The 21,327-nt window shown below is 39.7% G+C and overlaps 1 pseudogene; it reads left to right on the top strand.

Moving 5' to 3' along the window:
* The first annotated feature begins 17,449 nt into the window (after window positions 1-17,449).
* Window positions 17,450-20,828, top strand: LOC111181433 (DNA replication complex GINS protein PSF2 pseudogene; annotated as a pseudogene).
* Window positions 20,829-21,327: the final 499 nt, after the last annotated feature.

Raw genomic sequence — 21,327 nt, 5'->3', positions numbered from 1 at the left:
ACTTAGCCATTAATTTTTTTTATTGAATGCATCAATGACTCCCAGCAACAACAATCAAATTCTATAATCCTTATAATTACTACCTCTTCCAATCTTCTAAAGCACCTGAGATATTGCCCCACTGATGCATTTTCTTCCATCCCATTCCAGCTCATCATGAATGAAAATTGTTAACAGTTGCACCACTGCAATGTGCCAAGAGCTTCCCATGCTCTTCCTACCACCAGTGATGGGGTCTTCACTGGTCCTCGCTGCAACTGGCTGGTGGCAATTCGGTTCCAAAATCTCATTTTAGATTCTGTCTCCTCAGACCACTCCAGGTGCCACCTCTCTTGCTTTGGGCAAGAGAGAGGTGAGTTTTTACTCCAGACTGGAGAAAGAAGTACCTTAATCCTGAGAGGTAGATCTGAGCAGCGCAACAGAGCATCCATTACAAGCAGAAGACAAGATGGTACGTGCAGCTGCAATGCAGAAGATGGCAATGCAGATGCAAGTTGGTTACTTGATTTGATGGAGGCAAGATAAGGTAACTCTTTTTCATTTTCTCTCTCCACAAAAAAAAAAAATGAAATAAATAGCTGAGGATGAGTAAAGGGACTCTGAGAAGAAAAAAAAACGACATCATTCTTTTTAATGGTGGTACAGCAAATCGACAGGAAAGTATGATAAGATTGCCAGGAACCCCTGAAACTTACTTGAGATATATTGTCATAAATTTAGGTGAAACAAATTAGCATATTTGCGTGTTGTTCTTCAGCAACGTTTAGCTTCTCAAGAACAAGCATAGAGAAGGCAGAGAGATGAGCTTAACAAGGTTGAGGTTTTGCTTGTGAGCACAGTGGTGGGAGAGAGGAACACTGGAATTGATCTTATAGGGAAGGAAGTAAATTGCATATGAATTGTAGAATCTAAACTAAGGAGAGATACTGAGGATGTGAAGGATACCAATGACAAAAAAATATGATAGGATCATAGAGTCAAATGATTGGAAAATCTTTACGGGCTAAATAATTACAGAAGCAGGTGATACTAGACTTAGTAAGCTAGAAAAACAGGAAATGCTGAGGTTACAGTGGGTTGCTTGTAAGAGAGAATCGGGTGCACCTATCAAAATGAAAATCTGTAGAGTACCTCCAAGGGGTTGGATACCTGAGTTGGTTTTGAGGAAATGATCATTGGAAGTGAGCAGCTCATGGATGTGAAAAGCCAGACTGTGGACTGGGTTATCTAACTGATGCTAAAGTCACCAGAAGAAAGGTAGGAGGGTGGTGGTGACAAAAAGGTAAGAATCATGTTTAAACTGCTAATAAATAAGGCAGAGTTACCAGGCACTTGGTAAATACTGCAACAAGGAGGGGCACTGCAATTCAAACAGCTCAGGTTCTAGGGCAATGAAGGGCTAAATGAACTTGAATGGTGATAAAAGAAAAAAGGACATTTACACCATCTCTAGGCATTGTGTTATATGGGGTGTGAGAAAGAGAGAAAAAAATTTTTTTAAACAGGCTGTAAGGCTGTAGAGGAATCCAACATCCTCAAGTGAAAGTTAGGTTTCAATAAAACCAGAAGGGAAAAGGAGTATTTAGAGAGGTTAAAGATGACACACAATTTTACTGATAAAATAACCTGAGATCCAGAAAGCACGGTGCGTGTATAGGCAGTGGGGGTATGGAGAAAGGAGAGAGGAAGAAGGATGGTAACTAGGGAGGTGTGTAGATTATATCAGATTACAGGATCTCTAGAGCCAAATGGAGGTGTATAAAGGTAACCACATATGTGTTGAGGGGTCTGGACTTCTGGTGAAGACAGATCAAGAATAAGTACAGCATGAAGATATTGATCCTGATAAACTCTAAGGAAAAAGTGAATATTCAGTTTTAGTTACAATCTTCTTAAAACTGTCTCTGGACCATTTGTTATGGTGAAGTCATTGGCTTGGAGGCTGGGTGGGGCAGTCTCAAGATCCTAGAAATCTCCTTTTGTCTTCCTTAATCCTGGTATGAATAAGATCATGGGCAGTGAAAGACCCATGACCCAGGAAAGCCAATCTTCAAACTTCAACATCTGGCTATATGGATTGCTCTGGGCCAAATAAAATCTTGCCCAAGATTCCTAATCAGAGCTGGCTGCAAAGACGTATTTTCTCTTTGGTGACTGAGGCATCCGTTACTGAACCCATGTTCCCTGCCAAGTCTATCTGCTGATGAGAGAATGGGGGCTCCACAGAGAGAAGCAGAGAAGAAAGAGGAAAAGCCGACTTTACACATTCCAGTCTCTGAATTCAGTTGTCACTAATGCCAACACCAACCACACCCTTTTATAAGCGAGTCAATACATTGTGCTTTTTCTATTAGTCTGATTCAAGTTGTATATAGTGTCACTTGCGGCAAACACACTCAACCTGGACATATATTTAAAATAAACCCATTTTAAACAGTGGGACAGTTCCAGATCATACTCTTGAAAGTTAAGTAGAATGACCTTGACAGGTCATCTAATCCATTTCTTTGCCTTCAAGCAGAAGGACACTTAAACCATCCAGGAATGCATGTGGATTTTTAATAAATACCATCTGTTGGTGACATACGCCTGTGGGATTCGTATGTGTAAATTACAATTATGAGACACTCAAAAAAAACAAAAAACAACTATACTTTGCCTTTGCCTTCTCTGGAAAGTGATGAATCATGTTAAACAGTGCATACACTGTTTCTCTATTTGAAAGGGCATCACCAATTACTTTAGCAATTGATTTGAAACAAAGCTGAAACTACCTTAATGAGACTCTCAAAATTTCTGCTTTTTAAAAACATATTCAACTATTATAAAATGTTTAGTTTTACAAAGTCTTACCTTGGACAAGGACTTGTTTTCTGCCATTATCAGTGCCTTATGGAAGAAGAAACGTAAGTTCATGAAAAACACTTTCTTCCCAGAACGGTATGACCTCATTTCTGACGTTATCAAAGGTGCTTCCAGAAAACACTCCACAAACCAGGGCAATGTTGGCGTTTTTTCTGTGAGAGCCAGGACCAGTGATCAATGCTCAACAAATAACAAAGCTTTTTCTAAAAGTTAAAGAGAAAGGTTTGTTTAGGATCCTGAAAGAGTACTACCAATAAGAGGGAAAAGGATGAAATCTACATCAAATCATAACACATCAGGTACTTTACTATTCCATTATTGTTAATAACACACGAAATTGTAAGTAATATTTGTTTTTGTTTTGCGGTACGCGGGCCTCTCACTGTTGTGGCCTCTCCCGTTGCGAAGCACAGGCTCTGGACGCGCAGGCTCAGTGGCCATGGCTCACGGGCCCAGCCCCTCCGCGGCACGTGGGATCTTCTCGGACCGGGGCACGAACCCATGTCCCCTGCATCGGCAGGCGGACTCTCAACCATTGCGCCACCAGGGAAGCCCTGTAAGTAATATATGAAATCAGACTGAGTCTATCTAAGGATTGCAAGTCCAGACACGGATAAACACCTATTTCAGGCTTAACTCTGTGAAGGGGGTATATATGGTGACTATTCATTCCTGAAGTCGAAACAGACCAAGAAATCAGTGAAGTCAGCCCCATTCAAGTCCTTCCCACAATGCACAATGTTGCCTGAGAGAGCTCTTTAACTGGGATTTTATAAATTCAGAAAAAAAGGTTGGGAAGGGACTTAAATGAAATTTAATGTCCCCATTCTATACAATACACTATTTATATTTAAAATATGTGTGTTTCAAAATAAGTGTAGGCTTGTATGTGTGTATAGCTGTTTGTTTGCGTATTGTGCATATGTTTGTCTCCCTGGGTCTGTCTCACTCTTTATGTAAAACATCACAGTGGGAAGAGTGTTACAGGCTGTTTTTCTCGGAATTCTCCAGGCCAGAAAGGCACTGTGGCACTTCATCTGTAATAGACACCAACCACTAGAATGACTTAGCATAAATAAAATGTGATATTCAAATCAAACAATAAAACTTGTTTCTCTGTGCAATTTACCCCTTTCTATATAATAAAAGGAATCATATTTTCTTCAAACACTTTTCTAAATGCAATAAACAGCTCTCTCCTACTTCTGGTTGAAAGTGAAGCCAAGTTATTTCACAGTCAATAGCTCCAAGAAATAGCATTTTACATTTTTTTTCTACAAAATATATGTAATTTGTTAAAGAATTAAATAATATTTTGTATACTTCGAGTTTTCCTTCATTACATGTACTACATTAAGATGTTAACAATTTATGAGAAATTTTAATTCAAATGTTGTACCTTTACCTGTATTTCCCAAAGTGAACTCCACTGAATTCTAATCACAAGAAATAACTGGCAGGGTTTTTATGAAAAATACATTTGGAAAATGCTCTTATTAATATATTGAAATCCCTTAGACATGCACTCTCACGCACAAATTTATATAACCTCATATAATCCAAGATTCCCCAAATGTATTTTACCATAGACCACTCTAAGAGAAGTGCCATAGACTACCTTGAGGGAGACACCATTTCTATTGACTTAACTTTAAGTGGACAAGTCTATTGTTCATAGAAATGAATTGCACGTAAAAGTACTAAAAAAAGCCAAAAAACCACTCATTTATTCACAAATGGTTGTGTAAACACTCCTTCCTCCCTGGAGAATTGGAGAAACCCTTGGCCAAGGATGCTTGAGGATGTGACCCCCCCTCATCTTGTACTTTCCCCCTCATGTCTCTGGCCCACACTGCTCCCCATGCCCTACCATAGCTACTTCTGTGTATCATACCTGATATGCTAATTGCAAAGAATCCTCAGACTTGAAATCTCTAATTGCCCTGAATTCATTCTGTCTCTGAGGTACATTTTCATTAATTTAACTTAATACCAATAAGAGGAGAACAAAAAGGAATGAGAGAGAACATAGGCTGTGTTTTAGGTAAGATGCTCAGTGCAGGAGCTGTCCTAGCAAAGGAACTAGCTTTGATGCACTCAGAGACATAAAACCATGGTCTTCTTGACCAAGAAGACAAAAATATAAGTTGAGCATTTTTTCTTGTCCCAAACAGACCTTAAGTGCATCTTTTATATTTTTCTTCGCACTTTTCTGAAGTATTTTCTAGCTCTGTCTGGACCTTCTAATAGTCTGAGTATATCACGGGTATGTGCCACACTTCTGTCTTCATCCTGTTCTCTTCTTACTAGCTTTCAAATACAAAGTTTTTAAATATCTGATCATCTAAGGGCAAACTAAACAGCCCTAAGACCTCATCAAATACTGCATCTTTGCCATCTCATCAGCTCCTCTGTAATTACATCCCTCCCCTGACTATTTCTAAGTGGATCATTCCATCTTCACTGACTTCTGCAATTTTTAATGCTTACCCATCAAACTTTTTCTTAAACCTTTGGTTTTACAGCAATGTAAAATTTGAATAAGTGAGCAAATAAGTAGTACTGAAGAAATAAAATCATCATCATTATCAACTCAAAAGACATTATAAAAGAAGGGAAAATGTTTCAAAACAGAACCCAGAAGATTCAAAGTTAATTTTCAGGTTCTGCATCACTTCACTGTTTTATATTTTTACAAGTTCTTCCAACAGATAGAACAATAAAGGGAGATAAAGCCGTGGATCGATAAATAATGATTACAAAGAATTATTTCACTACATCCTAACAGGTAAGTAAAGTATACCCTGAAAGTGCTTTGATTGGCTCAGATCTTTAGTGCTTTGCTAAGGAAACAATATTTTAGGTTCAAGACTTCTAAGGGATCAAGTGACTATGGACAGCTTCCTAATCAGAAACAACATGCATAATCCAGGCCAGTCATCTCATGATTATCTACCTTTGGTCAGCGGGTTGCCTGGATAAGAGAATATGGATGGACCCCGCGAAAGAAAAATAAAATCACTATAATAAACAACTCACTGAGGAAATGTCATTTTCATACATATTTGCAGAGATTTTATTCATTCAAATTAGACGCTTCCAAAATGTTTGCAACTCCCTCAAACCCAGTGGAATTTCTACATGCAAATTCCTTCTCCAAGTAAGTCATTTCCATTTCTTTCTTTGAAAAAGGTCAAATGTGGCCTCCTCCAGCAACATACTCATGACCTGCTCTCTGCCTAAAACAAGGGTTAGGGCATCTTCTTCTTGGGGGGTGGCCTTCGATGACTTGCCCCCTTCTTCCCACCCAGCTCTGGAATAGGAACTTCTATGTACCCTACACATAATTTTTGCAATGACATTTAACAGTAGTATCCTCATGACCCAATGACATATCTATTTGTATGTCATCCCCAGAAGACAGTGCTTTCCTGGATGGCAGGACTGGGGATTTTCCCTCTGTGTTTTCAGTACATGTATTCTACAAGAAGGTTTCTCCAAAGAATTGGGAAATAAAATAAAGGCTGCCCTCTTAGACTGAGATTTAAAATCAACAAAATATAGAAATGAATATATCTTTTTAGTTCAAAATCAGACCAATCAACTCTGAGCCTTCTCGTACATGCACATATCTGGTTGACTGAAACTTAGCTATTAATAATTTGTTGTGGTGGAATGGAGCTCTCCAGTTCTCTAAGATCATGAGAGAGTCCCAGGGGTTTTACTTTTTTGGCCACACTGCACAGATTGTGGGATCTTAGTTCCCAGACCAGGGATTGAACCTGGGTCCTCCCCAGTGAAAGCATGGAGTTCTAACCACTGGAATGCCAGGGAATTTCCCCAGGGGTTTTAGATAGACCAAAACATTTAGGTACACCCTGCTCTCCAGTCTACTTAGGACACTGTTGATACCATCTGAGCTTGCAGAGCAGCCTTCTGTTCCCATGCTAAGCCTGGCCACAGAAATCTTTCACCGTCAGTCTCGAGGTCTCCGCGGTTAACGTTCAGGCTGTAGGCATCCCTGTGTCACACCGCCTCTTTATCCTCTTAGGAGGCTGCATAGGATCCCAGGTACCCAACATGCAACCCTGATTGTCCACCCAGGGTCCAGGGTAGAGGCCTCTCAGAACTCCTCCACCCAATCCCTCATCCTTCCTCACTCCTCTTTGTTTGTTTGGTTTGGTTTGGTTTTGGCCGCACCAAGCAGCATGCGGGATCTTAGTTCCCCAACCAGGGATGGAACCCGTGCCCCCTGCAGAAGAAGCACAGATTCTTAACCACTGGACCGCCAGGGAAGTCCCTCACCTCACTTATTTTCCCTTTAGCCTGGCTCTCCCTTATCTCTCCTCAATGTGAACTTTCCCCTGGGGGAGAAGAAGTAGCATAAGGATAATTTACCTTTGGTTCTACAACGCTGGCCTCTCTTTCCTGAGGTGTAAGTGGGAAAGGAGATGTTAACAACAGATAGTTTCTTTTTATTTTCTATTAGCTCACTTGTTAAGCATCCTTCAGAGGAAAAGACTAGTCAGCCATGTCAGCAAAAACAAGGAATCACTGAGGTGAGCATTGTTAGCACTAATTCAAAAACACACCCAGGAAGAGGCAACCTTAGCTGAGCGTTTTCAGGTGTTGTAGCCCCTTTGCGGGGCTGACACATTTGTGAAGATTCACTGCATTAGGTCAACCTTCAAAGCTTCTAATTCCCGTGATTCAAGTTCCAGATTTACACCCAAACCCTTCTAGCTATAGCTTGGCTTCCTCTGCAGTTCAGCTGATGAGGACAAAATGTGACAGGCATGCGTGAGTGCTGATTCCAGGCTGCGTGGCACGTTGTGTTTTCTTATTGTGGAGTAATAAGTTGGCATTCTGATTTCATAAATCAGTCTCAGGAGCTTTGATAATGTGCACCTTTGGCTAGAGAAATGGATTCCCTATGTACGAGCTGACAATATACAGAAGGTGGAAGGCCAAATCGGGGTCATGCTACCACAGACAGCCTTGGGAGACCGCAGGGAAGCTGTCCCCCCAGCACCCGACAAGCCCCCCTAGGGTCCTCAGATGCTTTCCCTTTATCTCTTCTGCAGTCTGAATCCATACAAGGGTCTCAGTAGCTATCTGTTGAATGATTAAACATTTTCCATTTCTGTAGCATTGTTTAGATTAAAAAACAAGTCCCAAGCATCATATTTTTTGATTCTTAAAAATACTAAGGGTACATATGAAAGTTAATATGTTCATTTTATAGGTGAAAAAAACGTGCCATAGTGTTTTGTTGACTTGTTTGAGGTCATGATGCTAGTAACAACCAAGCCACAATACACTCAAAAAAGTGACTGCAGATATTTTTAACCTGGACATATCATTAGTGCCTTATTACCAAAAATATGCCACTCAAAACACATATAGACAAATAATAATACAATAGCTAAAAGTTACGCAGCCCTTACTATGCGCAAGGTACTGGGCTAAGCAACTTACGTACATTAATGTGTTTAGTCCTATGAAGTCAGTACAAATTCCTATTCTTTCATTTTACAAGTGAGGAAAATAAACCTCAGAGAAATTATGTAGGTTGTTCAAGGTCACACGGTTAGGAAGTAGCAGAACTGGGAATTAAACCCGGACACTCAAAACCTATGGTCTTACCCTATGTTGTATAGTAAATATACGAAAATCCTTGCCTGGTTGGATAACATAAATCTTGGATTCTTCTTCCAGCTTGATTTGTCATGTGCAAGAGGCATCTTTTCCATTTGGTTTAGTATCCATGTTTGAGATTTGGCTTCTGTGCTCATATCTCATCATGCCTGTACTTGGAAATCTGTCACTTCCTCCAGCCCCACCACATCTGCCAACTTATGCTTTCGTTTTTTTAAAATAAACTTATTTATTTTATTTATCTTATTTTTGGCTGCGTTGGGTCTTTGTTGCTGCGTGCGGGCTTTCTCTAGTTGCAGTGAGCGGGGGCTGCTCTTCATTGTGGAGCACGGGCTCTAGGCACGTGGGCTTCAGTAGCTGTGGCTCTCGGTCTATAGAGCGCAGACTTAGTAGCTGCGGCGCACGGGCTTAGTTGCTCCACGTCATGTGGGATCTTACCGGACCAGGGCTCGAACCCGTGTCCCCTGCATTGGCAGGTGGATTCTTAACCACTGCGCCACCAGGGAAGTCCACTTATGCTTTCTAAGATAAGGACGATCCCCAAAATTGACACCTAAACTCCCAGTTCAAGATAACCTAAACTCCCAATTCTAAATTTCCCCAGTCTGACTCAAACTGCTTCCAAATAGGCCCAGTTATGATAGACAAAATGAGATGAAATTTTATTCTATTGAAAGACAATTCCATTGGAATACAAGCACTAAATAACGTCCCACCCCCAACATTTCTCAGATTTCAGATCAACTTAATAGACAGCAACCTGTATTTCAACAGGTATCTCACCTAACAGAATCCTTCGTGATATTCTTGAGAGTATTCTCTCCCCAGGCCACCCACCACAAACATCCATGTTACTCTTTCATTCAATAAATACTTATTGAACCACTAATAGGTGTAAGCCACAAGCCTAAGCTGATGCCTTTGAGAAACAAGGCAAAGGCATAGCCATTGTTGTCAATCCGCTTACTATTTATTAGAGTTAGAGGATGTACAAAAAGGAGTATTAGAAGAAAAGTATTATTAGTTGCAAAAGGTATGTATTTTAAAACTGTGGAGGTTTAGAGGAGGGATTGTTTCATTTATTTTAAGGAGTCAGGAGGCCTCATAAAGAAAGTCACATTTAAGTTGGAGTTAAACGGGAGTGCCAAGGCAAGATGCTATTCCAGGTTGAGCAAACAGCAAGATCAAAGGACAGGGGCTGAGACAAAGCAGAACATTCATTTAGCTGGGCTGGAGCACTGGATGGATTGAAGGATATAGCAAGGAGTCATCTGGAAAGGTGGGTTGGGACCAGAGTATATTGCACCTTGAATGTACAGCCCTGCATTATACTCTGAAGTAACCATGGAAGGGAGTAGCGTTCTTTTTGTTACACAGCACAGCGGTTAATAGCAAGGGACACCGGAGTCAGATAAATTTCCAGCTTTACCACATAGTATTTCAGTGACTTTGAGAAAATCATTTAACCACTCTAAGTCTCAGCTTCCTCATCTGTGAAATGATAATGAATATAAGAACTACATGTCAAGGGGTTGTGATGACAATTCAAGCAGTGATTACAAAAGGATACTGGACATTGAGGTTGGCGATAGTAGGTACTAGGGAACATTATTAGTGTTAAATGAGTAAATAAATAGTGAAAGACTTTTAAATTTCTTATAACTCACTCTGCATGCCTTGGAATAATTTCTAACTCATCTGTGTCCCTTTGACTGTGACAAAGGAATTCTACATGTGTGCAGTTGAGCTTATATGGATACCTATGTCCCTTCAGCCCTTCTACCACTTCTGTGATTGCACTGGCCTTTCTGGCAGACACATCACACTGACAGTTTATATGAATCTTCTATGTAGATAAAACCTAAAGGACTTTTTCACAAATACTGTACCTGCCATGGAAGGCCTCCTGAATCCTGACCTCATGCAATTATTTTTTTTCCTAAATGTAGAAAATTTTACACCATCTCTGTTAATTTAATTTTATTAATTTCAATCAAACTTTTCCTTATAGAAATCTTTCTAAACATACTAATTTTATCTAGCATTTAACTATAAATCACCTGAAAATTTGACAAGCATTGAACTTATCACTAAAAATATCTAACTGGGTTAGAACAAAATAGTTCTGAATTAAATAGTTTTATAAGTCCCCTCTGGTTTATTAATCCATTAATCACTACTATTAGGCTATGATCATTCAACCAGCTAGACTTTTCTTAATATTTGTACATTCTTTTTGCTCAAGAGGCTATCTTGACACTTTGGATCATATACTCTGCCCAACTAGAATGTAATTTATCTGCCCCATTATCTGTAATAAAAAGGTAAACTAGATGTTGTTTCCAAGACTTATACTTTGTTAACATGTGCTGGGTTTCCATGATCACTGTTTTCTTAACTAAACACTCCCCAATATTTGTTTTATATCTGTGCTTTTCTCAAAGTTCCCAATGTACACACAGAAGAAGGTTTGCTCACCAGGAAAGATCTGGCCAAATGTCCTTATGGGAGCTTTTCCAGGGAAGTCAGTATAGATTCTTAAATTTACACATTGCTGTGTGGGTAAGCAGCATGGAGTTGGATCAGGAGACAGTGCAAGACTTTTAGCTACATCTATTTAATATAACATGACATATGTTTATTTACAAAACCCTTTATAAGGCAGCCTGAGTAGCTTAGGTACTACATGTTATACTATTTGTAAGGCATATTTTAAGGCATTTTGCAAAGAAGAGAACATATTCTGAGGTCTTTATCTTTTATGTGGAACTATCATGGATGCAAAGGAAGAATACGACAATTAATTCTGTTTCCTAAGGTCATTTCATTCAAAGACAACAGCTGGAAATTCTGCTATTTTGAATAGGTTTTAGCAATTAACAGTATAAAAAAATTAACAAAGAATGCAAAGATTTTATTCTACTCAGCAATCAAAAGTAGTTGTTCTATCAAAAGGAGCTGAAAGAGACTTCTTTTGACCCTGACCACCAGTTCCATTTGTAGTTCATTGTCCCAAATCTCTTGTCCTAAAAAGCCTTCACAGAGCAAACACCTTAGTAGCTTGTTCTGTCACCTCTATTGCACTTTGTCCAATAATTTGTGTCAATATACTTCCTATTCTCAGGCTTTTCTTCTGACTCCATGGGATGCTGGCATCATTCCAAACCTGCTGGGTCCCAATCCTGGTTTTATAGAAATTTTTTTAAAAATCAATGAGAGAAAAAATGTTTCTGGATAACTCAGCTGACATAGCCACAGGCAGGAGCTGGCTGGCGCTATTCGGTATTATCCACATGACAAGCTAGACAGAGACTTTGTTATTTCACAGTTCACCTTGCCATCCAAGTCACTCAATTGTTGCAATCAGTGCTAGTGCTTCGGGGTGAAAATAAATAAATAACAAATGTGGGCTAGCAGAGGTTCTGGCTGGCTCTGGGAATACACACAGAACAGCAGTACAGCCTGCTGGGGTCTAAATCAACTAACCAATTCTTGATTTTTTTTTCCTTTTTCTTTTTTTTTGTTTATACTTTGTCAGCTAATAGATTGTGACCCATGAAATTACTTCTTTGAAAAGGAGCTTGCTGTAGGTAATCCTCTTCTTTCTAAAAGAAAATCTACTGACTATGGCATCATTGGGTGAGAGCCCCTAGCACGGGTTGCTGCAAGTCAAGAGGCAAAAAGGGTAGGGTTATCTAGTAAGCAACAAGAAGAGACTCCTTGCTTTGAAGTAGATGAACTCTTTAAAAGGTGTTAGAAGCTACCTTCCCATGCAGTAGCCTAGGGATGATACAGTTCATCCGAAGAGCCTCATTCAGAATGGGAAAAATAAAAATACAAACCTATCCAACTTGGCATGAAAAACATAAATGGGTTTGAATAATTGAAAGCAAGAAGACTTTACCATACTGCAGCCAAAACTCGAAACAGCATGCTGGCTCCTGTTACATAGAAAAGCAATCTAGGGCATTATCTCATGTGTCATTCTTTCTACTTTCCTTTAAGAAAACTCTAGCAAGAGGATTTGTGTTTTAAAGATCAATGCCAACATGAGCACCATGAAGAATGAGTAGGCCTATTTCTAAAATGTTGAAGAGGCAGGTTTTTAGGAGAAAATACACCTATTCATAATTTGAAGTCCTGCCTTTCCTGTTTTGTGCCAAGTAACAGGCTTTGTCATCCATTACAGAAGCACAGGATGTTTAAATGTTAAAGGAGTGAGAGGAAAAGGAGGTTGCTAGAGGCGATTCCATTTCTATTACCTGTTTTAAAAGTAAGAAGAGCATCATTTTAATAAACGAATGAAATACCTGTTTTCATCAGCAACAGTAGCATTTCATAGCTTTGCTTCACTCTCCTAACCTCTCCCCAATTAGTTCTCATTCTCTACCATTGCATTGCAGCACAACTCAGATTTGTACAAAATATAACATACATTTCCCTCATACATGATGTCCAAGTTACAGTCAGAACTTGACAGTAGTTCAAGTCATGCAACCAAGTAGGTTTCATTTATAAATAGAAATTCTTGTCAGCTTCACAAGGTAGGAGGAAAAAATATAAAAACAAGTGGTGAAGAAATAAAGAGAGCTGATGCGTTGTCACTAGGACACACTGTTTGGAGTAAAAGGTTAATTTCATCAGCAGAAAAATTACAATCAGAGCAGAAATGGCTGTAATCAAACAGAAGTGCATAGGGGGGACAACATATATTGGAAAGCGATGGGAAACTGGATGGAACTTGGAACAACTAGCACATAAAGACCTGTTATTGAATGAGACTAGACAAGAGAATGTATGACCAATAAATTCCAATTTGATTAAGAAGGTTATAAGTATCTGGCGGAGGAGAAAGAAGACGGCTGTCTACTGATTGTGGAAGGAGAGCTTGTTGATTGCCATAGCCTCTGAGCCTGTCAAATGCTCCAGGCTTAACAGAACACTTTGTCACACCTCCTTTTTCTCTCTTACATGTCAATATCCCACCCACTCCCACTTTCTGTAGGCGCTTCCTCTACAAAGAGTGACTTGTCTCATTTCTGCAAGCTAAGCAGATGAAACCTGGGTGTAGAGAAGTCCACTGTGAGTGGTAAAGTAAACCAGATTTTCTCCTTTAATTAACCATTTGCTTCAATTATTTACTGAAATGGAACTGCCTCTCAACACTACCCCTAGAGCAGGAGGATGCACCTGGGCCTGACACTACCTGGCAATGCAACTCTGGTCACTCCCTACGGTGGGCAGGTGATGTGTCCCAGTGCCGAGGTGGGGCCGTATCCAAATCACTGAAGATAGATTTCAAACCACACAGGCCTACCACACAATTGCACCCTAAGGATACGGTCGCTCCATAGGTTGATAAATCTCTCCTAGCATTTATAATTAGCTTCAACACATCCAATGTTCACCTCCACTCCAAAATGAGAAGCCATTTGAGACTGAGGTTCAAAAAAGGAGAAAATTATAAGGAAATTCATATTCACTGTGGCTTATTTTTATACTTTCAAAGGTTGAATTTATAAAATAAAAGGATCCAAAGGAGTTATTTTGCTTATTTGTTTTATAGGGTTTTTAAAATATTATGTGTTTGTTTCCTTCTTATATAAATAATGCCAAGTGAAATAAATGTGAAAGAAAAGAATATTTAGTATGAGTTCAGAGATTCTTCTTCCTATTTGACATATCAGAAAAGTCACAATCTATATAAAAGAAATCCTACCGTAGGTCTTAGTTGTGGTTAATCTCATTTAATTAAGAATTTATAAGAAGATCTATGAAATGGGGTCATTATACTTCAGACTAGGTCAGATGGTTTCATAAGATGATATTTGGAAAAATACATTTTGATTAATTAATTAATTAATTTACTGGTCACTCCATGAAGCCTCAGGATTTCTGCCATGTACATAATTTCCTATGAATTCACCTTTCTTATTCTAAAGCTTAAGCCCTTTCAATGTCACCTTCAAGCAGCCTGAGAAATCTCTTATCATTGAACCACAGCAATAGTATTTGACTAGATGGGTGGATTGACATTTCCTGTTTTTGTACCAGTTTTTCCATCAAAGATAGTGTACTGGTGTCAGGGATGATTTAGACACAGATGTTATCTTTCTGCACTGTTATGCCTCTATGATTATTTGGTATGAGCTGTAAACCAGATAACAATGGATCTAAGTTAAATATCAGTTTGTGTATCAAATGTGCATTGTGTTGTACATTCGTGTGACCTATCTAGGAAGAGAAAAGAAACTGTTCGTGAGCATTCTGTATGAATTCAGATGGGCTGACAAGATGGGGTTATATGTGCAAAAGATTTACTGGGGGGGGGCAAGATGCAGGTCTGACACCTGTGAAAAGGAAGACAAGGGAAGATGATTGGGTAGAAGGAGTTTCCAACTGCAACACAGTTTCAAAAGTTTCAGCAAGGTTGATGGGGACTCCTCAAGTCAACCCATAAAAGGAGTTCTATATCTCATAGGAAGGGGCTGCCTTAGTACCCCCACTATGTCAGTCATTGGCTGGGAGCAGCCCACCAGGAAGAATGGTCTCAAGGCAAACATGATGGGGGCGGGGGCCAGAGGGGCAGCTGCTAGTGCTGTCAGTCAATTATGCTCCTCCAGCTGGAGATCTGATAGTTGTATTTTCATGGCCACCATCATTAGTGTAACTTTGCAACATTTCATTTTAGCTCAAATAAAGAGATTGGCTAAATCACTGACTTCAATCCATTTAAAATATGGGTAATATCGAGGACTTATAATGGAGATTAATTTCTTTCATAAACTTTTAATTAGCACATACTACAAACTGTTTCTAAGCCAGCTGCCATGGACAGAAAAGCTATTACAACACAATACCAGCCTCAAGGAACTTGCACGTACAGTTGTACACGACAGCAGGAAAAACAGGCAATAGATGTGCATTGCTTGTTAAAACCAAATAAGATATATATTTTATCATTACATGGGAATCTTTTAACATGCTTATGATATGTTCACCCAATGAAACATTTAATAAAGCACTTGAGTACAAAAAAAAAGAAAACTGTTATGGTCAGCCATTTTCCCAAAGCAGGCAGTAAACCAAGTGGTACTATAAGGAAAAATTAACATCTTCATTTTTAAACTTAGAGCATTTCTGTTAAAATAATTTAACATTTTGCAAATGATACAAAATTTTTTATAATTAATGAGCTATTTTCTTTTAACTAGATATGCTTATAAAAATATATGATCTCACTTTTCGTTTTTTTCATTAATTTCAGCGATGTTTCTGAAAAGCTAGAAATTCCATGATTTCAACTGATAACACCTCACACGTGTAAGAATGAGGATTATGAAAGTTCATTCTTAAGGAAGAAAATCACCCCAAGAACGATTTATTGAATATCTATTCTTTGCCAGATACTTCTCTAGATGTTAGGGATATAGCAGTGAAGAAAACAGGTAAAATTCCTGTCTTCAGGAAGCGCACATTCCTGTCAGCGGTGAAGATGGAGAGACAAAATAAACAAGATAAGTAAGATACAACATGATATGGACATATATACACTACCAAACATAAAACAGATAGCTAGTGGGAAGCAGACGCATAGCACAGCGAGATCAACTCGGTGCTTTGTGACCACCTAGAGGGGTGGGATAGGGAGGGTGGGAGGGAGACGCAAGAGGAAGGAGATATGGGGATATATGTATATGTATAACTGATTCACTTTGTTATAAAGTAGAAACTGACACACCATTGTAAAGCAATTATACTCTAATAAAGATGTTAAAAAATTTTTTAATTAAAAATAAAATAAAATAAAAACTTAATCTCAAAAAAAAAAAAGATGACAATATTCTCTGGCCTGAAAGGGCAATACTCACTTAGGAGTATGAAGGGGAGGGGTATTTATGCTATTTCTCCAGGAAGACAATGGAGGTAAACAGGAGATAAACAAGTAAAAATTTAAAGCAGGAACATACAGAAAGAATGCGTTGCTTTCCAGACGATGCAAGCACCGTGACCGGATGGAGGGTCAGGGAAGGTGGGATGGGACAGAGGCAGGCGCAGGCACAGGCCAGGCCAGATCAGGGAGGACTGAGTTGCCATGCAAGGGGGATTTGACCTTATCCTATAAGCAGCAGGAAAACAATAAAAGATTTTAAGGACGCAAGTGAAAAAAAAAAAAAAGATATAACATGATAGTAAGACACCTGCTAAGGAGAAAAAAGAAAGCAGAAAAAGGGAGGGTAGAAATTTAGAGGTATGAAGAGGTAAGAGATGGACCAAGAATGAAAACTTTATTGAATTATAGTAATAATAATGAACTATAAAAATTTTATTCATTTTTTTCCAACAAGCATTTGTTTGTAGGTGCCAGGTGATGCGAACACAGACATGAATAAGACAGTATCACCGCCCTCACATGGCCTTTTAAGTAGTGGGAGAAAGAAAATCAACAATCAATGCTACATTCCAAAAAAGCTAAGACATGAGCTAAAATCAAAATATCAAAATACCCTTATTTTCACATTTCTAAATAAGCTGGTGATGAAAATACTGATAGATTTCACTACATAAACAAAAGCTGAAGCCTCCTGATATCAAATAAACCAGCAACTGTGCAGTGTGATGATGCCAGCAGTATAGCTTTTTAAATATTGCCCAAAACCCTCCTAAATAATAAATCAGGAGTGTTAAAGAAGACAAAACAAACAAAACTATGGACAATATCCTCTACAAAACTAGGAACAAGGAATCCCTGTGAACTTAGGACAGGCATGAGTGTGGCCCAAACACCAAGAGCTGTGTGCCCTGAATAGCATAACAACTATGTGGTTGGAGCACTGAGGAGTGAAAGGGGGATACCCACTTATACCACAAGCCGTGGGAACCAAATCTTACTCCAAAATAATCACAACCAAAATGAGATAACCCTATGGAGGCAGGGACTAAAGGATCTGGGAACAGCCTAAATGTCCTTACAGGATACAAGTTTCACAGAGAGCAAACAGAGCTTCTGAACGTGAGAAGATCAAACACAGCTTTGTCGGTGTAGGTTCCGGAGACATTCAGAGCAAATACTCATTTTCAGAAGTGAAAATCTTTACTCTCAAGGAACACTAGTGGAAATACATGCTAAGGTGAGTGGGTCAGGAACACTGAGTGTAAAAAAGAGAGTGAAGCTTCAGAGAGCATAGAGGCGCCCGAAGAATGCTAGTCGTGAAAAGTAGTATAAAGGCAAAATTACAAGGCTGAATCTGACAGGCCTACATGACTCAGGGTTGAAGAATGCAGTTGAAGACAGAAAATATTTCTGATCTACACATATCTGTAAAAGACAGAAAAGCAACTACAGAAAGGCCTTTCCTTGAGTATTTCACATAAAAACAGAAAGGAAATTCTCAGTCCAAGGAGCTCTCCACAAGAACATCTTCCTAATAGCCTAAGAAAATCATGGCTTTGAAACGTGGGGTGAGGGAGCTTACAGGCTATAGTGTTTCAATCTGAAAAATAAATAGACATGGCAACAAACGTGCACACAAAAATGACCCTTCACGGCTGGAGGTTTTTAAAAGGCAAACTGTAAGAAACTTAAAATTGAATGACAGAGAAATATTACCTAATGTTAGGTAGTAATTTTAAATTAAATGTACAAAGAGTTTTAATGACTTGGGAAAATGCACCACAGCTTTAGGCTCTTCCAAATCATCGTGAGACAGTCCTAGAATTTTTATTCTGCTAACCAATTTAATGAATAGAATATTCCACAGCTATCTACTTCATAACCAAAATATCCACTGGGGTATCCTTGAAATGATTTCTCTGTGCCCTTAGAATACAAATTACCTCCACTCCTTCTTTTGCAAGAAGTTATATTTTTACTTAAATAAGTAATAAATTATATTTCTCTTTGTTAAAAAACACAACAAGGGCTTTCCTGGTGGTGAACTGGTTGAGAGTCCGCCTGCCGACGCAGGGGACACAGGTTCGTGCCCCGGTCCGGGAAGATCCCACATGCCGCAGAGCAGCTGGGCCCGTGAGCCATGGCCGCTGAGCCTGAGCGTCTGGAGCCTGTGCTCCGCAACGGGAGAGGCCACAACAGTGAGAGGCCCGCGTACCGCAAAAAAAAAAAAACACACAACAAAGCAAATGAGGCAAACACCTAGTACATGAAGCATAACGTGAAAGCCTCATTTACCACTACACCAGCCCCTGTTCCTTTTCTCAGAGGAAATCACAGGGTGAATCCTTCTATTCTACTCTCCACAAATTCATATAAATGCAAAATATATATACATAGGTATATGTTTTCATATGTTATATATGAAAATGTTATATATGAGACTTATGTATATAATTATATATACATATGTATATGTGTATACACACACACACACACTCACATACACAGGCAAATACCAATCCAGTGATGTCTTTACAAAAAATTTCTGTCCATTATCAAAGACTTCAGCAATTTATTTCCCATCAACAGTGTTTGCTCACATTCAGGCCAAAAATAGTTCTTATCAATTACTTCAAATTTGTCAACCTTATGGAAGAAAAGTGTCTTTATTATTTTAATTTGCATTTAGAAGTGTAATAATTTTCATATGTTTATCAACCATTTGAGTATCTTCAACAATAAATTGGGACTTCCTTGGTGGTGCAGTGGTTAAGAATCCGCCTGCCAATGCAGGGCACACAGGTTCGAGCCCTAGTCCAGGAAGATCCCACATGCCACGGGGCAACTAAGCCTGTGCACCACAACTACTGAGCCTGCACTCCAGAGCCCGTGAGCCACAACTACTGAGCCCACGTGCCACAACTACTGAAGCCCGTGTGCCTAGAGCCTGTGCTCTGCAACAAGAGAAGCCACCGCAAGGAGAAGCCTGCGCCCCGCAGCAAAGAGTAGCCCCCGCTCGCCGCAACTAGAGAAAGCCTGCGAGCAGCAACAAAGACCCAACACAGCCAAAAATAAATAAATCAATTAATTAATAAAAATATAATGAATTGCCTGTTCATATCCATTATTCATTTTCCTATTTAACTGTTTATCTTTTTCCTTTAGATCCACAGTTGCTCTTTATATTTATGCATATTTATCCATTATCTATTGATGTGTGGCCAACATTTTCTCCTGTTCTTTATTTTTGAGATATTTTAGTAGAAGTCTTAAATTTTTTATTAGATCAAATTTGCCAGTCAGTTTTTAAGGCTTTTGGGGTTTGCGATTCTTTAATGAAGAAATTTTACCCCGTTATTTAAAAAAAAATAATAATTGAATTATCTTCTCCTATTCTTTTTATTGTTCATGTACACATGACCTTTTCAACTTCCTGCATATAGTTTCTAGAAAAATATCCACTTTTCTGGATTTTTCCATTTGTTGCCACGCAATTTACCCATTATTTTTAATGTTTTAATCACTTCAATATTGATAACTAAAAAACTCCAATTTCTAATTTTAAATAGATGTATTCCATATTTCACTAAATCAGACTTGCCAAGGTTAAATCTATTTTACTGATTTTTTAAAAAGCATCAGCTTTTAGTTTTAGGGATAAAATAACTCTAAAAATAGTTCAGGGGGCGGGTCCTGCACCGTGGCGGGAAAGCAGCCACCGCCGCGCATTTTCCTGGGAGCTGAGGGTGTGTCCCAGGCCTACCACTGGCGCCGCCAAGGACTTGGAGCTTGTGGCAAAAAGGAGCTGGTCCCCATTATCCCGAACTTCAGCCTGGACAAGATCTACCTCATTGGAGGCGACGTGGGGCCTTTCCGCCCTGTCTCCCCAGTACAGGTGCCTCTGTGGCGGGCGATCAACCCAAACACAAGAAGGGTCGGCTGCTTCCTCCCGAGTGGACGGACACAGAAAAGTTGGAGAAGATGAAGGATCATGAAGGAAAGGAAGAAACGTTCCCCCCAGACCTAGCCCTTACTCCAGGGGAACTTACCAAACTCCTGCTAAATAAGGTTTCGGACAGCATCCCAAAAGCAGATGAGATCTGGACACTCGCTAGCCAAGCTCCGGGCGTCTGCCGACAGCTTAGTGAGACAACGCGTGACGCGCGCCGAGCTGGATAACTTGACCTTGATGGAGGTCAACACCCCCGGGCTTTCTTCCCACCAGCTCCACTACAAACTCCGCACACACCTGCAACCTTCTGAAGGTGCCCAGTCTCAAGACTTCGAGGGAGAGACAGGTTCGTCCAGGCCCTTGTCTGAGGCAGGAGGCTCCCGGGTGGTGTGTGAGCGCTCAGGACTGGATAGAGAGACTCACATTTCTGGAGTTCTAGAACCACTTTTGAATGTCTGAAAAAAAAAGTGCAGTGAAGCAAGGAACGGCTCTGTAACATTGTTAGAAGGCATTGTTAGAAAGGCTTGTGCTTAGTCCTCGACACGTGCTGTAATTCCACATCTGTATCTAGGAGCCAGCTGGCCTTTCATGCGGGAAAGAAAAAAAGCTTTGGCAGAACAAGCGGTTTCCCCCAGCAGGGCCTTCAGGCTCTTGCTCGCAACTGTCATGCGCAGGTGAGTGGTCCCGGCTGGAAACTGTCATGCGCAGGTGAGTGCTGGGTGATGTCACTTGTTGCTTTCAAAAGATAGGGAGATAGCGGGAGGGCCGATGAGGCCGTGGCATTTTTCTTTTCCCTTTTTGATCCTGATCTCTTGAGCTAAATTTAGAATCTCCTACAGAGGTGGTTCACACAGAGGAGGAGAGCAGATGAGTGGCTAGCGACGGTTGACCCATGTTTCTCCTCTAAGCCCTGATACACAATGAAGACGGAAGAAAAAAAAAATTCAGCAATGCTTCG

Source organism: Delphinapterus leucas, chromosome 14 (genome assembly GCF_059928025.1).
Source record: "Delphinapterus leucas isolate spDelLeu-1000000601 "Yukka" chromosome 14, BTC_Dleu_Yukka2, whole genome shotgun sequence".
In the NCBI taxonomy this organism is placed as follows: Eukaryota; Metazoa; Chordata; class Mammalia; order Artiodactyla; family Monodontidae; genus Delphinapterus; species Delphinapterus leucas.
Note: the sequence above shows the minus strand (reverse complement) of the source record. Positions and strands in the feature narration are given on the sequence as shown.